Consider the following 19,204-nt stretch of genomic DNA (forward strand, 5'->3'; position numbering starts at 1 on the left):
GGTTGTCTTTTAGGGAATTTGGCTTCGGCCTTTTGTTCAGAACATGAAACATGATGTGTCAAGGCATCGCTAAAAAGCACTTCAATGCATGGTCATATATATCAATCTACATCCAGTCTCTCCAGCACAAGCGCTTGGTGTAACAAAACACTGCTATAGCCTATAGTAAGTATCTGCTCGGAACCCTACAGCATGTGTGTACAGTACTGCTGTTGTGTCCTGTCTCCAGTAGCACAGACTGGGTGTACAGTAGGCCTTGTGAGCCTGTGAAGGACGGAGACATCTGTATATCCAACTATTCTGCTCCTACAAGCTGCTGCTCACAGCGCATGGCAAGAGCACATCAAATGCAGTCACACACATACAAGCCTGGCTGTGGTGCGCGGCAAGCCTTGTCCACCATCATTGTTATGTGAGCTGAGTTGCAGTTTATTTTCTTCTGCAAAATAGCAATGAATCTAAAGGCTCTGTGTCTATGGCTTTGGTGCAAATGAGGCACATGAAGGTCTTTGTTTGATAAATGCCTATTTCTCCAATTGTGTGTGTTTATAGCTCTTTAAAGAGTAATCGTCTTTAGTTGATGATCCCAGGGACCAAATATGTGGGGTGCAGTAGTCCTGGGGGTTTAAAATATAGTTTCAACATGAATTGTCAACATGAACTCCATTGAATGATGATATGCAAAGTCAAAGGTAAAATGTTCATACAACATTGCAGTTGAAGTCTATGAATAGACCAGGTGTTGGTACTGTTAATGTACTTTGAATGTGTTTGCTTGTGAGCACGCACGCACACACACACTTATCCCTCTGACAGTTGTTTGCTTTGGTTGAGTAAAATGTATTTTTCAAGTGTAATCTGTAAGCCCCCCGCACCTCACTGATTCAGAGGGGTTGGGTTAAATGCGGAAGACACATTTCAGTTGAAGGCATTCAGTTGTACAACTGGCTAGGCATCCCACTTTCCTAACAGTGAGAAGCTTGTGTTTGGCCATATGCTGTTGATGTCTTGTTTTTTATGTGAGATCCCTTGGGGGCAAAACTATAAGAGAACAGTCAGCAGATTCTGATAACATGTACAAGCAGGGTGTTTGTTTTACTCATCAGAAATCAAAGTGGCCTTTGTGTGGAGCAGGATTTTATTCCCCAGCCTGCTAGTTCAGGAGGGTCTTTTGAGTTCAGAACAACATTTCAGAGCTGTGGTTCAACTGATTTTCCAGGGATAGAAAAACAGACTGCAGAAGTGCTCTGTTAACTCTCTCTCACCCACCACGAGCAAAGGAATTAAAGAGTCCACCATCCTCAGTGGAGAGCCAGGGAGAAGAATTCAAATGGAAATTGTTTATCAAAGAAATTAAACAATTATTCATAAAAATGTATTAACAGCCTGAAGAACAAGAACTGTATAATGTCATTAATGTTACATGCATACTTTGAGGTAGATGAATTATAACAAACTGCTTCAGAACTTCTACAGTAGGATACATTTTGAGATTTCATGTTATTCATGAATGATTTGATTAATTGGTTACCTCGCGATGTGACATGTTCATGACACATTGAAGTGTGTAGCCTATAAATGTAAACATAGGTTTGCCTTTTTTGTCTTGTAATACATAGAAGGCCCTTGTCTTGCATGTATAGGAATACTATACCAAGGCAAATTAACTGTACAACTTTGTATAAAGAGGGCCCTCCATTGCTGAATAGCGTCTTATGAGTATCTTTGAACATCTGGACTATATGCATGTTATCAACAATTTGAAGTTTATGACTTATGCAATACAGTATAATAATAATCCATCTAAAGAACGTTTATGACCATGGCTTCACATTTATTACTGATTTTTAAAATTCTTATCTTTCACCTCAGTAACAACACAATTCTCATTGAGTGTGTGATCTGTAAGACATTGTTAAATATGAGGAGTAATAGAGATGACGCTAGCAGCAGGCTCTGTTGGACTGGCTAAGCTCTGTGCTTTGTTCCCAGATTGCAGGGTTAACGATTTTCCGTCCTGGGTGGCGGGGGAGGAGCGTAGAGAGTGAGTGTTCCGAGCGATCCGAGTTGGAGAATTAGGATGCAGCTCCCGTCGTCAATGCCGAGGAGCTGTCTGCTGCCTTACCAGCAGCCCCTGGGCCAATGATGGATGATATATGCAGTGCTGCCCCAGTGCTCCCAAGCACAGTCTGGCTATGATATATATACATACATACATATACACACACACACACAGTGAACCTAGGGTATTTGTTGCTAATTCACCTCCACCAACCAATGCCTACTCAACCAATACATGAGCAGGGAATAAAAACTTTACTAGAGAAGTGGAAATCAAATTGTTATAACACTATGTGGGGTTTCTTATATATCACCTGGGTTTAACTTATCCTGTAGGCTGTAGGGATCCCTAGAAATAAGACAGACGTGTAATATTCATCAGTTTATTTTCACACTTTTTTATTTATTTGTAATGACATTTTACACTATTTGCATTCCATCATTTGCTTTCTTTACAACTATATTCAAATATATTTTTTAAAGATTTATGTTTTATGGAATAACATAAAATACAAATATTTGAGGAAATCATATGCACGCATCTCAAGAAACATTACATTATCACTATATAGTCATAAAAGCTCTTGAAAAAAAAAACATTAGCCTAACTGATATGTTATTGTTTTTTGGATACATGATGTGCACTTGAACATAATGTATCTGGTCGGGAGTTTAAGCATTAATATGTGTGTGTGTATGTGTGTGGGCCTGGACAGTGTACGGAGTGTGAGGGGTCAGGCGGTGCCTCACCCCCAAAGCCCCTTGGGACATCTAGCTTCCCTTCCGCCTTTCTCTTGTCCTCCTCCCTCCCTCTCTCTGCCTGTTCTCATTACCCTTACCTGCTGTCTTGCTCTCCTCTCATTTACTTTGTAGACCTAACTCTCCTGCAGTCAGTTTAGCCCCAACCCATTGGCCCTGTCGCCTGGGGAACAGTCACTGCATACCAATGATGAGGGGAGACGAGAAGAGAGCGCTCTGCGCCGTCTGAGGAACAGCCTCCCTTCTGCCACCCCCTCCCCTACACCTCCGCTACCTCCTCCTCCTCTTCGGTCTGGGGAAATAGAGAGGGAGGCAGAGAGAGAAAAAGAGAGTGAGAGGGAAATAGAGGCAGATGGAAAAAGAGAAACAAGAAAAAATAGAAAGAGGGAGAGAGACAAAAAGGGGGAGGGACATACACCAGTGTTTTAAGTGACTACAGTGGGACAGGACAGATTGAAAGGTTGTATGGTGTCTCCCTCTGCACAGTGGGAATCTAGATCTGCAGAGCAGTGCTACCAGCTAGCCCCAAACGACTCTGGCTAATTACCCAGCTCCAGGCTATCTGTCTGTCAGTTAGAGAAGCAGCCAGCACGCCTGACATTTCTACTGACTCATGGCGAGCCAATACGCCATGTGTACCAAAACAGGAAAAACTTAAATGAAAACACAGAGATTCATTTCTCCAAATGTAACAGATTTGGAGATGGCAAATGGCAGACCCCAGTGTTACAGTGACTGTGATTTGGTCTTACCTGTGAGTGAGCAGACACATAGAGAGAAGGGGGGGGGGGGGGGTAATTAGTGAGAGCATAAAAATTACAAGGGAAAAAGGATGTTAATCATGTTAACAATGATTAGAGGAGAAACATTACAGGACCATTCTGGGAATGCATATGAGTCACAACATCCAGGCATAGTAATTCACATCATAACCACTCAGTGTGAAATATGACTACACAGATTGGGTCCATGTGACCACCTATGCATTGGTTGGGCAGTGCAGTGCACTCGAGGACACACAAAGAATTTCCTCTGTCATGATCGCTTTCAGCAGTGACACAAGGGAGCCAGTATGCAGTATTTGAGTGTGTGTGTAAATGTGTTTGTGCAGGTCTGTGTGCAGTCTCTGTGACTAGGTCTACAGTCTCTGACTGGGCATGTCCTTGCCAGGTAAAAGATACATTCATTAATTGGTCCAAGTAGCTGTTGGCCAACCAACCAATGGGTTAAAAGCATTTGCCTGTGGCGACACAGCCAGGCCAGCTGTAGGTCACATTCAAGTCCCAGCCAGTTGAAACCCAACCTGCAAGACAGATCCTAATTATCCCAGGCAGTTGCGGTTCAATAACTCCAGCAAGCTGGCAGCAAGATACCACGTTTCCGTGGCAACGACTACGAATAAGTGATTTGCAGATCAGAGTGAGACGGGAGGTAACCGTGGATGTGGGGAGGAGGGAGGGAGGAATGGGGGAATGGAGAGGGGGTGGAAGAGGGAGTAGTACTCAGCTAGAACACCATCATGGGCCGTTAGAAGGCACGTACACAGATAGAATGCACATGACACGCACATAGACATGCACTCACACATGCAGTACACATACAAACACACACACATACTTAGGCACACACAAAGTTCATACCAGTGGACATGCTAATGGTCATGCACTGTCCAGACATCAGTGTCTCTATACTCCATCCCCATACCTATGGTTGAAACGATGTCTCAGGTCAGGAAGAGATAGATACTGTCTTTCCACTGTTCAACTTACTGCAGTGAAGTGTATCCCTGGGCATTGCTGCCCTGAGCATAAAAGGGAAAACTTGGCCCTGTATATTTTGGTGCCATGGTTGTATTGTCTAAAGCAGAGTTTCCTAAACTCGGTCCTGGTCCCCCCCCCCCCCCCCTGGGTGCACATTTAGTTTTTTGCCCCAGCACTACACAGCTGATTCAAATAACCAAAGCTTGTTAATGAGTTATTTGAATAATCTGTGTCGTGCTAGGGAAAACCCCAATATGTGCACCTCTTGGAGGTCCGAGGTGTGAGTATGGGAAACACTGGTGTAAAGTGCTGCACGTATATTGTCTAAATCAGGGTTTCCGAACCATCTCCTTATTTTTTTTTAACCCAAAACTGGCACACCTGATTCAATTAGTCAAAGGATTAATGATTAGTTGAATAATTGAATCACGTTGTGCCAGTTAAGTGTTAAAACCAAAATGTGAAGGAGGCAGGAGTGTTAAAACCAAAATGTCTGGGAGGCAGGAGAGGGTTGGGAAGCCCTGGTCTAAAGCACTACATTCCCCTAAAGTAGATTAAAATATAAAATTACATTTGAATTTGGATGGCTTTTTCGGTGAACGAAAGTTGTCATTTGTGTATTTTCAGGTGAATGTCTGGCCTCCTGCCGCAGTGTCTGGAAACACAGACATAGTCAGCCCCCCCCCCACCACCACCACGATCTCTCACACACCTGCTGCTCCCCCATCTACCTGAGATAAGAGATCTGCTGAGCTGCAACGCACAAGGCACAACAATGCCTGACAATCAATGGTAGAAAACAAAACAAAAAAATCCCTTTAAATCCATCAAATTTCTGTGTCAACTCTGTCCATTTGAAATGTGCGAGCCGGCCTTTAATCTGCCCTTATTACATTTTATCACACACAAATGGGAAGCGCTGAGCATCACACACACACACACACACACACACATGGACTTGGACAAAAAATCTGCCCTGGCATTTCAGCCACACCAGCCCACATCACCGTGACTTACACACAAAGGCAGTAATGCTACTGACACATAACATAGCTAACTATAGTACAGCATCTCTACTTTTACTTTACCAGTGACCCATGAAACATGTTCCTCCTTTTTTAACCAGCTCATGTTTAAGACAAATACAATGTTCTAAGACGAGCATCACTGGGACCAGAAGACCCGGGGACCACACTGCCTGTGCTGGGCCCAGCAACATCCTAGGTTAACACTCTGTTTTAAGTGTCCATAATAAACTCATTTATAAGGTATTTCCAAGGCATTTACAAACCATTTGCTCACCATTTATTAATCACATGTATATATAGTTCCAGAAACATCTTATGTTGTGTGCTTGTTCTTTTTACCAGGTGCATCAGGAATGTCCAATGGCTCATATTTTTGTGAGAAATTACACTGGTCACTCAAAACATTTATAAAGTACAAAGCTAACATACGGAATTGTTTTAAGATGGTCATACCATGTATCATCTAGCTATTTGATTTAGAATTTAGGACCCCTTTAGCTATAAAAAATAATAAATAAAAAATATTATTTGATTAAATATTGAATTTGGCCTTAGCCTTAGAAACACACTGAATAACACATTCATAAATTGAAAAAAAGACTAAATAATAAATAATAAGGAATAAGGTTTTGAAGTGTCTGTCCTATATCTAGGATATGCCGTATATATATATATATATATTTTTTTTTTTTGGGACATATTTAACCCCTTATTTTAGATTACACAAAACTACCTCCATATTTCAATTTGTTTGTATGGGTTTCCTTCAGACGAGTTACCTGACACCTGATACCTGGGGTCGTACAGGAAAATGGAGAACACCATCGTGTTCCATAGAGTGGTCATAATAGTTTGTAGGCTTAACCATTCGGATGCTACAGACATTTTCGTGAAAATACCGATTTTCGGGACGTCTCGAGGTCTGACAAATACAACTGTAGCTCGGCCACCTTCCACCGCAGATGCGGAAAGCTGACATAAACGAATGCGGTGGATTGAGACGCAGCCCTGATATCCCTAGCTTAAATTAACGAGGTTTGATGGGGATTTTTTTATTATGCTACTTAGATCGAAGTTAAGGAACTTAAGTTAAGGGACTGGCAGTCTCTCTCGCCCTCTGTTTTCTTCTATTGAATTCAAAATACAACCTTCTGTGTTTTTTCAAAGAATGATGCCGGGACAAGTTTAAGTGGCTGCGAATACATTTACATCAAGAAGTGACAGGCCTTTCAGCGAATATAATAAGCAGGAGATAGCCACTGAAGGCTGGAAAGTCCTGCCTATGCAATTTGAACATCTCAACAAATGTATTTGTCATTTCATAAACAAAACGCTGCAGACTAACAGTGAAATGCTTACTTAAGGGCCTTTCCCAACAACGCAGAGATTTCTTTTTTGAGAATTAGTAGAAATAATAAATCAAATTAAATGTATTCAGTACCAGTCAAAAGTTTGGACACACCTAGTCATTCAAAGGTTTTTCTTTATTTTTACTATTTTCTACATTGTAGAATAATAGTGATGACATCAAAACCCACACAAACATAAGCTGAGCACTTGTTGGCTGCTATTCCTGACACTCTGCGGTCCAACTCATCTCAAACCATCTCAGTAGTAGGCATGATCTGTGTCAGTGTGTCTTTCTCTGACAGAGTCAGAGTGGGTCTCACTCGTTAATGATGAGCGTTTGACTTTGAATGTGAATTTGCGCCACCTCAACTGAGCCAATCAGAAAACCGGGCTGGCCGTTGCCCACTGGTCAGCCAAATGCATCAAAATAGATCATTAGGAAAACAGATAAAGAGCGCAAAAGTCATAAAAAAAACAGTGCCTTCAGAAAGTATTCACACCCCTTGACTTTTCCCCCACATTTTGTCTTACAGCCTGGATTTAAAATGGATACATTTATATTTTTGGACACTGGCAGACACACAATACCCCATAATGTCAAAGTGGAATTATGTTTTTATTTTTTAAATATTTTTTTTTACAAATTCATAGAAAAATAAAAGCTGAAATGTGTTGAGTCATTAAGTATTCAACCCCTTTTTTATGGTAATCTTAAATAAGGTCAAGAGTAAAGAATGTGTTTAACAAGTTGCATGAACTCACTCTGTGTGCAATAAGTGTTGAACATGATTTTTGTTTAACATCTCTGTACCCAACACATGCAATTATCTGTAAGGTCCCTCAGTTGAGCAGTGAATTTCAAACACAGATTCAACCACAAAGACTAGGGAGGTTTTCCAATGCCTCGCAAAGAAGGTCACCTATAGGTAGATAGGTAAAAAAACATTGAATATCCCTTTGTGCATGGTGAAGTTATTAATTACACTTTGGCTGATGTATCAATACATCCAGTCACTACAAAGATACAGGAGTCCTTCCTAACTCAGTTTCCAGAGAGGAAGGAAATCATTCAAGAATTTCACCATGCCAATTGTGACTTTAAAACAGAGTTGAATGGCTGTGATAGGAGAAAACTGAGGATGGATCAATAACTTTGTAGTTACTCCACAATACTAACCTAACTGAGTGAAAAGAAGGAAGCCTGTAGAGAATAAAAAATATTCCACAACATGCATCCCTTTTGCAACAAGGCACTAAAGTAATGCTGCAAAAAATGTGGCAAAGAAATTAACTTTTTGTTGTGAATACAAAGTGTTATGTTTGGGGCAAATCCAATACAACACACTACTGAGTACCCCTCTCCATATTGTCAAGCATAGTTGTGGCTGCATCATGTTATGGGTATGCTTGTAGTCATTAAGGACTGGGGAGTTTTTCAGGATAAAAAAATAAACAGAATGGAGCTAAGCACAGGCAAAATCCTAGAGGAAAATCTGGTTCAGTCTGCTTTCCACCAGACACTGGGAGGTGAATTCCCCTTTCAGCAGGACAATAACCTAAAACACAAGGCAAAATCTACATTGGAGTTGCTTGCCAAGAAGATAGTGAATGTTCCTGAGTGGCCAGTTACAGTTTTGACATAAATCTGCTTTGAAAATATATAGCAAAACTTGAAAATGGTTGTCTAGCAATGATCAACAACCAATTTGACAAGGCTTGAAGAATTTTGAAAACAATAAAGAAATATTGTACAATCCATGTTTGCAAAGCTCTTAGAGACGTACCCAGAAAGACACAGCTGTAATCACCGCCAAAGGTGGTTCTAACATCTATTGACTCAATGGTGTGAACCATTTCATTTTCAATAAATAAGGCAAACATTTCTAAAAACACGTTTTCACTTTGTAATTTTGGGGAATTGTGTGTAGTTTATTTCATAAATGTTGAATTCAGGCTGTAACACAACAAAATGTGGAATAAGTCAAGGGGTGTGAATACTTTCTCAAGGCATTGCATATATTTTTATGATTTTGTCAATTTCAACCACCCCCATTAAACGATGGTCCGGACCATCTGGCGGGCGTGCGGATGCATGCACACACACCTCTTTAGAATTGAATGCAATCTTTACACACCCCGGGTCCGTTGGCGAATGGACTTTAATCTAGAATCATCTGGAGCCTGGGTTAATCCACGGCTGGTTGCAGTATCAATCAAGCAAAAATGTTTCTGAGCCACAGAGTCTGAATGCTGTATTAAATGTCACACTGAATGCACAAATATTTTTCTTCTAATACATCCAATTCCAATCCATATAGCCAAAATGTAATATGGTTTAATTACTCTATATGGCAAAATGGCAAGAGGGGATTTTGATACATGACGTAATAATGAAATATAGAACTACTGTTGCTGATGATCAATGGGGGAAATGACAAGACAGTATGTTTATCTCTTACTATGTCTTTAACCTGAGGACCCACCTCCACAGTGGTTCAAGATATAATCTCATGATATAAAGTCAAAACCAGCTTCAGACAAGAGGCAGATCATAGTAATAGCATCTGTCCTACTGCACCTTGTCGGTCTTTGTTTGAAATTAATGAATTAGGATATCGCATTTTTTGGCATAAATTATTGAAATAAATATGAGAAAACAATTGGATGATTCGATGTGTAATAATACAAATAAAGTTCCACAAGATTAGTCTTTGTTTTTTTATTGGTAGGCACTGTTTTTCCTTGCTTATTTTCAATGTCTTGTTATCTTTGTTCATTTTCTTTCTGCAGACTATACAAACAGTTTTCTATCAGAGTTCATCAACCTTTACCATATCAACACACCCTGTAGAAGAGGGAGGGAGAGTTAATTGTTTGAATTGTGAATTGCCTCTCAATTTACATGGATTTTACACTACATCTCCGAAACTTGACATGTTTGAGCTATTCATTTATTGCAATGTGTCTGTCTATTCCTCCTCTCATGTTGTAGAATCCACTCAACACAGGAAGAAGAGAACCAAAGTTATAATTCACAAAAGTAATATCCAGAATTGTCTTTTACATTATTTCGGGATTCTCTCCATATTGTAGTATTTTCCCTTCAGACTCAGCCACGTAGGCTACTTTACTGCATTTCAATGCAAAATAAATCCATATAATTTGGACCCGTTTCTCATTGTAAAATAGTTTGTCTAGGCTATTCTGTATTGAACAGTGTTAGAGGCTAAAGCCCCGAGGGTTGCTGAGATGATGTGAATGTAATATTTATTGCTTCCTTCAGATGACGATATGGGCTGAGCAGAACAGCCAGCCTGCTTTGTTCGTTTTAGGGGAGCTAGCAGTCTAGCACAGCATCAAATCAAATCAAATTTTATTGGTCACATACACATGGTTAGCAGATGTTATTGCGAGTGTAGCGAAATGCATTGATGCATTGACCATTTTATCAGTGGGCTTCCTGCGAGCGCTAGCTGCCTCCCTGACTGCCAGACTTTGCTGCGTGTTAGACACGTCCTAATAAAACTGTCTGGCTGTTTTGTGGGCACCAGCTCTACACTCGCTGCGCCGTGTCTGACTGCTAGGAGCTCGCCGCACCGTGCCTGGCTGCTTGGTATTCATTGGGGCATGGCACTCACTCTTTCAGCTAGTGCTGGGGGCTCTGTGGCACAGACACAGACTGATTAGTTGGCATCGGCATTGTTCACTATGAACACCAAATGGGGAATAGATAGGAAAAAACATAATTAGTAAGAGAGAGAGAGAAAAGAGAAAGACAGAGAGGGGGCGGGGGGGGGGCATAGAGAGAAAATCTATTGTTTTGAAACTGCATTTCTAATGTGGGTCATTGAGCAGAAATTCGTTTTTTTACAAAAAAGCTAGCTGCCTTGGGAAAAGCAGAACGTTTAAAAATGAGGCTGTGATGGTGAATTTCTAACAGTCAGATCATGGTGAATTTGTATGGGTTTGTAGATTGATTTTGTATAACAACAAATCATGTGTTCCCATTTTACATCCTATCTGAATTCTTCTCAGTCTCCCTGAATTAAGATGGATTTCAGAGAAATTTGGGGCCTGGACTTTATTATATTGAAGTCGATAATTTGAGATTATATAAGGTTTTTAAGAAGTATTTACACATGTTTGAAACATGACAAATATTTAAGCACCTCATATTAAACTGCTTGAACATCACCTAGTTTCCACACATCTTGTAGATCTCTATGTAAAATGTATGTAAATAAATATAACCAATTTGGAAAACCATATGGTAAACTATTTACATAGGTAAAAAATGTTTCTGTGCCGAACAAATATGTACTATAATTCCATATAGTGTATCATTTACAGTGCAAATACAGTAGAGTAATTAATGAAAACAAATGTTTGCAATAGAAGAGTAATTGTTATTCCTAACTTCAGATTTGCTGGGTTGAGGTCATTAAAATATAATTGTGTCTCAGGGGAAGTTTTTTGCATCCATTTAGATTTAAATCATAAAGCAGTTATAGGGATGCTGAAATTAAAGTATGCTTTCAGATTCCTTCATACATAATTGAAATATTAACTTTAAGATATATATATACACACACACACACACAGACACACACACACACACACACACACACTTATTAAAATACGGAATTAATGCTTAAGTGCATTTAGTGCTATCACTGCTTAACTGATCAAATGAAAGTTTGGCATTTTTCTGGGAAAATGTAATATTCATAAGTATCCATGAATGAGATTAAATCAATAAAATGGAGTAAAAATATTGAGAAATGATTGACTATTGAATGATATGATGTGTGCCTGCAGTATTGAATGATTTGATATGAGGTGTGCCTGCTGTATTGAATGATTTGATATGAGGTGTGCCTGCTGTATTGAATGATTTGATATGAGGTGTGCCTGCTGTATTGAATGATTTGATATGAGGTGTGCCTGCTGTATTGAATGATTTGATATGAGGTGTGCCTACTGCATTGAATGATTTGATATGAGGTGTGCCTGCTGTATTGAATGACTTGATATGTGTGCCTGCTGTATTGAATGATTTGATATGAGGTGTGCCTGCTGTATTGAATGATTTGATATGAGGTGTGCCTGCTGTATTGAATGATTTGATAGGAGGTGTGCCTGCTGTATTGAATGACTTGATATGTGTGCCTGCTGTATTGAATGATTTGATAGGAGGTGTGCCCGCTGTATTGAATTATTTGATATGAGGTGTGCCTGCTGTATTGAATGACTTGATATGTGTGCCTGCTGTATTGAATGATTTGATATGAGGTGTGCCTGCTGTATTGAATGATTTGATAGGAGGTGTGCCTGCTGTATTGAATGACTTGATATGTGTGCCTGCTGTATTGAATGATTTGATATGAGGTGTGCCTGCTGTATTGAATGATTTGATATGAGGTGTGCCCTGCTGTATTGAATGATTTGATATGAGGTGTGCCTGCTGTATTGAATGATTTGATATGAGGTGTGCCTGCTGTATTGAATGATTTGATATGAGGTGTGCCTGCTGTATTGAATGATTTGATATGAGGTGTGCCCTGCTGTATTGAATTATTTGATATGAGGTGTGCCTGCTGTATTGAATGATTTGATATGAGGTGTGCCTGCTGTATTGAATGATTTGATATGAGGTGTGCCTGCTGTATTGAATGATTTGATATGAGGTGTGCCTGCTGTATTGAATGAATTGATATGAGGTGTGCTTGCTGTATTGAATGATTTGATATGAGGTGTGCCTGCTGTATTGAATGATTTGATATGAGGTGTGCCCTGCTGTATTGAATGATTTGATATGAGGTGTGCCCTGCTGTATTGAATGATTTGATATGAGGTGTGCCCTGCTGTATTGAATGATTTGATATGAGGTGTGCCTGCTGTATTGAATGATTTGATATGAGGTGTGCCTGCTGTATTGAATGATTTGATATGAGGTGTGCCCTGCTGTATTGAATGATTTGATATGAGGTGTGCCTGCTGTATTGAATGATTTGATATGAGGTGTGCCTGCTGTATTGAATGATTTGATATGAGGTGTGCCCTGCTGTATTGAATGATTTGATATGAGGTGTGCCTGCTGTATTGAATGATTTGATATGAGGTGTGCCTGCTGTATTGAATGACTTGATATGTGTGCCTGCTGTATGATGCCACCATATTTGAAGCAGGGTAGTGTAACAGTAAAATACCAAGTTTCAAACTGGCCCAAGCAACATTGGTGTGAATAAATAAAGTAGGTACTGTAGATGCAATGTGTATCTGATTTGATGCTGATCAAAAAATATTGACTTTGTCATGCCATCTGGTTGGTTTGCTAGTCGAGTATGGGGTGTGGTGGCTTGAAGAAATTTTGGATCTTACGTTTACGCCAACAATTTCATATGGAAACATACATGGAAAAGCAAATCCCAAACACGCGCTTCATGGAGGTACATGTTTGTCCATAGCAGTTTGACTGTTATTCACACAAGCAAGATGGAGAAAACCAGTTCAATGCGACATCTTGGCCGAGTACCGTGATAGAATGGATCGACCGACGGGCATTGTGTTGAATTACATTACTGTGGTGACATATGTTGGCCTTGATGATTCCTCGACGCTATGGACAAAACACACCTTTGTTATCAACCATTGTCTTTACATTTGCTAAGCCACACAGGTATGCATAGTATAATATCTACCTCTATTTTTTGCAATGTATGGATGATCATACATTGAGTGAGGGATAACTCGATAGTAAAGCCCATCAAAAAACAACTACACGTTTTCATACCACTACCAACAATGCTCTCTTTCGGTCCCCCTTCCTCATCCCCTCTATCTCTCCCTGTCTTCCCATTCCTCCCTTTCCCCATACATCCTGATGCGTGTAACATTGATGTCAGCAGCTGTTCCGTCCCGACTCCACCCTTGGCAGGCACATTGGGTTTGCCACTGTAGTCGCTTGTGCCCTCCGCCCGCGTCCCAAGAGCCTAACCCGTGATTTTTCATCGAGAGAGCTCACAAGTTAGGGTCTCAGGGAGCAGGAGAAGTACAACAGGGTCCCGGCACTGAGGAGCCGCACACATTCAGTCAGTCAACCAGTCGGCCGGACGTGGGGGTGAGCAGCATGGCACCCCTCTCGGTCGTACTCTATCTCTCACTACCACCACCCCTAGGTGCCTCCCTCTCCATCCTGACCCAAAACCACCTCTGCGTGTCTGTCTGCCCAGTGTCCGGTCTGACCGCTTGGGTAATGTGCCGACTGGCTGTCAAACAACAGTCGTCCTCTATGGACGAAGCAGGAGAAAAAATGTCCCCCTTTTCCCGTCCTTCACTGCAGATTAGTTATCCCTTCGTTTCAGAGAGCTGGAGTTAGAGATGAGCTGATGGCTCAGCACACAAAGATGGGCATAGACATAGACCTACCAGAATACACGCCACAAACACAGTAAACAGTAACACCACAGCACAACAAGAAAATAATGGCAGAGACAAAGATGAATGACATGAGAGAAAACGAAGAGGGCAAAAAAGAGGAATAGAGCTTGCTGGAGATGGTCAGACCTTCATTTCCCCTGTCGCGGCGCAGAAGCCAGAGCTAGCCATAGACAGGCGAGCCAGCATTCCCTGCTATGCTGTGCTCTGTGCTAACTAGCCTTTGTGCTGGCAGAGGAAAGCCCCCCTAGCCAGGCAGCCATCTCGCCTCTTTGTCCTCTGAGTGTCGACATACAGGCAGATCATCAGTCTACATCTCCCTCTCGGGATGGCTGGACCCAGTGCTGGCCACTGCACAGGACCCTTCCGAAACCTTACATGCACTAACCGCTGCTGACCACCACACCACCGCCAGGGAGGAGAGCTGCCTGACAACCCCAGTCTGAGGTGTTCCACCACTGGGGGGACCAGAGACTGGTCCCCCCACTCTGTGGATAACCTCAGTCAGAGATGAAATAATAAGAAAATATATCTTTACACGACACCGCCACTCTTGGCTGACCCACTTTGCGGAAGTGGCAGGTAAAAACCGATACTAATCAGGGTAAATTTTTTTTGAAATAAAGTTGTTTCGTGCAGAGCTCTCACAATGCTGCCCCCCCACTCCCTGCTACAGACAGCAACGCGTACCCCCCCCCCCCCCCCCCCCCCCTTGCACCCACTGCCATGGCGGCGAGCTCTGCAAGGTACAGAAATAAGTTGTCACCGCCATAGTGCCAAGCGAGAGAAGCCACATTCAGTCATCTTCAGTCCTCTCATCACAGACAGAGTTCAGACACACACAGAGTAGTCACAGGCTGTGGTAATCAGAGACACACAATCATCATTTTCATGAAAGAAAGCAAACTGCCCTGTCATGAATCTTAACAACGCACCACATTGCAACCAAATGTAATTTGTACACTATAACCCCATAACTCCTCCCACTAATAATTAGATCGATAGATGCCTCACTCAGGGGAACACAGAGCAAAGCGGAAGCTTCCGGAAACGCAAGTGCTGTCTTTGTTGCCTCGCACAATCCTCCGTCTCTGTGCCGACTGCCTTTGTCATCCATCTTTGAGTGGAGGATGAGGAAGAAAAGGATAAAAAAAAACAGCAGGCATAAGAAAAGCAAAGGAAAAGCAGAAAGGGAGACGCTGAGACCACGGTGGCTGAGCCAGACGCAGGTCAGTGAGGTGGGACGCCTCTCCTCCCCCTCCCTCACCGCTTGCATCATCAGCTCCATCTCATCACCCCCCCACCTCCGCCTTAGGCTCCAGGATCTCAGCCGCATCGTGACACTGTCATCTATCCTGTTTTTTTCCACGCAGGTCCAAGACTAACACCACGGTGACAACAGGGCCATCGGGAGAAAACGGTGATGCCAAAACATTTTGTCTCCCAAAACACTGGCCAACTCCTATTCCCATCACCCCTCCTCTTCTCCCCATCCCCAGGTCTCTCTACCTGTCTGCTCATCTGGCTGTCTGTGACTCCTGTCTGTGGCTGTTCACTCGCCTAGTGTGGTACTACACTACGGCAATGGGAGTCTGCAGCGACAGCCCTCCCTCTCTCTCACTCCCTCCATACAGCCTCTGCCGACGCACACGTTCCACCCATTCTGCTGATCAATTCCTTCTCTTTCCTAAGGAGCACGAACACACTGCAACCAGCCAGCCGCCTGGTGGGTTGGCCAAGGAGGAGGACGCCCTGTAGTGGCTCATGCTGTTACACTAGAGACACAAACATACTGACACACAACTCAGAGTACATATCCAACACAGACATGTTGACACACAACTCAGAGTACATATCCAACACAGACATGTTGACACACAACTCAGAGTACATATCCAACACAGACATGTTGACACAACTCAGTGTACATATGCAACACAGAGATGTTGACACACAACTCAGAGTACATATCCAACACAGACATGTTGACACAACTCAGTGTACATATGCAACACAGAGATGTTGACACACAACACAGACACAGTCGTAGACAAAACATAAACAACAAGCAAACTGACACAAATAACATACCAGAGACAGACACTGTCACAGTCCCCCTACACACAACATATAGGCACAGAAAGACAGAGTGCAAACAGAATGACACAGACACCAACACTGAACACAGACACAATCAAAAACACTGACACTTTCACAATATTGTGACCGAAGCATTGAAGCGTGCACACAGACAGACGAAGCAGTCCAACAGCACTGTATTTCACCAGTCAGACCAGACAAAGAATAGCATAACAGCTTAAAAGTGCTAAATGACACACAAATCACAGGGCAGGGCTGTTTGTGAGATTTTCTGCTTGGACAGGTTTTCGGAGTGAAGTGGCTAAACCTAACCTGAAGTATTCTATCTAGTTTCTCTCTTTCTAGCAGCATGTCTATCTATCCCCTTAAGATTTCATACAACCTCCACACTACAGCACTGCAGTTAACAAAGCAGAACCTTTAGCAAAACCATCCCATCAGTTAAAGACATACTGACATAGGCTGACTACTTCTTTATGTCCAGCTCCTGCTATACACAGCCTTCGAGATTCACTGTCCTCCTGCACCACCAAGGTAGAATAAATACCACAGACCTTACTCATCTTACACATTTGAGGATAAGATGATGAATGAAATGACCTTTATTTAAGTTGAGGTTATTTAAATACAGTCTGTCATCGCTTGGTAGAATACAATGAACACTTAAGTGTTGTTATGAGGCACAGCAAATGGAACTAAGTCATAAGACAGAGCAAAACAAAGAAAACAGACGATGGGTTATTTTTTTCTCTATCTGAGTGAGATCTGACCTTGACGGCTTGTCCTAATCTCAGAGCCCCTGACCTATCACCCTCAACACCCCAGATGGATTAGGGTCGCGACCCCGTGCGACAGAGAAGGGGGACTGCAAATTTTATCATTGATTGATTATGTGCTAGCCTTTAGGGGCCCTAAGCGAGATTTGGATGGGGGGCTTCCCCACCAAGAGGGCAAAATTTTTTAGTGGCCCCCCTCTTGGAGAGAAAAATTAAAATGTAAATGTTTTTTCCTGCAATTCTACACAGTTTGCCATGGGGAAGAAATAATATGTTGCAATTTTATAACACAAAAATACAATTCTACTTATTTTAGCATGGGGCAGAGATACATTTGAGCTGTTTTAAAGCAAATTTCCTGAAATTCTACTCATTTTGTCATGGGGTGGAGAGATTTTTTTTTCAGTTTTAAAGCTCCCTGCACCTTACAATGCTACACATTTGGCTATGACTTATGCCATGTTGATGATACCTGAGTGAGAGTGACTAACAAAATCAATGTGGGCCCCCTGGAGGTCAGGGCCACTGGGCACGTGCCCTATGTGCCTTGTCGGTATTTGGCCATGATGACTAGATAACTGGCTAGACTAACTTACCAATCTAAACATTGTTAGCTGACATGGCTAATTAAGTGACTGTCAGTGAGTGACATATAACAATATAAAAACTGCTGATGCACAACCACATTTTGAAATTGCACCTTGTGTATTATACTATTATAACTTTCAACAGTAAGAGTTTCAAATTGTATTGATGTATTTTTGTCGGCGACCGCTTATGTAACTTATGCCTGGAGCCCTGAATTCACACTGCGAAACCCCCAAGTCTCGGCTTTGCTGCAATGCAGAGATCCTTCAGATAAATCACTCTGGCGGTCCACACACAGAAATGTGTATTTTAGCTCAAAACAACATCAAGACCTAGAACGCCAACAGTTTAAAAAATATATTGTATTATTACATTATCTTCCTCTTGAAATTTGAAGGAGTAGGCAACAAAGAGGAACAAACAGGTAGGCTGTAGTTTTATCTGAATTGGGTTGGGGGGAATGCGCAGCATGTGGCGTCAATTAGCCTAGCTAGCTATAGTCTGCTCGCTCCCATCTCTCTCGGCCCGTTCTGCAGCTGTAACAATAAAGTGCCAGTCTGTACCTCGTGCAGCAGTGCTCAGGTTAAAAATGTAAGTAAAAAAAATAATAAACACATGTATTTCTAATATCTGAATATCCTACCAAAATTCATGATACTATTCCGAATAGTAAAATTATTTCAAACCCCCATCCCTAGTTATTGTGTATGAGAGAGGGGAGGTGGGAGCGAGGGAGAGAGGAAAGGGAGAGGAGGCGGCAGTCTGTACAACAGGACTGGTGATCAATCAGCTCCATTACAGCAGTGTCACTGCAATGTCTGGAGCTACCACCGCCCCGCCCCGCGCACGCACACACACACACACACACACACACACACACACACACACACACACACACACACACACACACACACACACACACACACACACACACACACACACACACACACACACACACACACACACACACACACACACACACACACACACACACACACACACACACACACACACACACACACACACACACACACACACACACACACACAATCCGTGAGACACTCCCATCAATGCAGAGCTACCCCCAACACGCGCACATGACTAGACGACACGCATTGACCCTTCTCTCCTCCCCCCACTTCTCCTCCTCTATACTCCCACCCTCTCCATTTCTCTAGGCTAGACTGTGTAGCAAATCTTGGAATACCACAGTTGGTCGTGGTATTCGTGGAAACAGAACATGTGTACAATGTCATAAACATTAATGACCCTTGTATCCAGTAAAAATCTAAAGGAAGAAGGAATGTAAGTATCAGGAAGGTAGAGTAAGTATATCTCCTCAAAC

This window comes from Oncorhynchus mykiss, chromosome 10, assembly GCF_013265735.2.
Source record: "Oncorhynchus mykiss isolate Arlee chromosome 10, USDA_OmykA_1.1, whole genome shotgun sequence".
Taxonomy (NCBI): domain Eukaryota; kingdom Metazoa; phylum Chordata; class Actinopteri; order Salmoniformes; family Salmonidae; genus Oncorhynchus; species Oncorhynchus mykiss.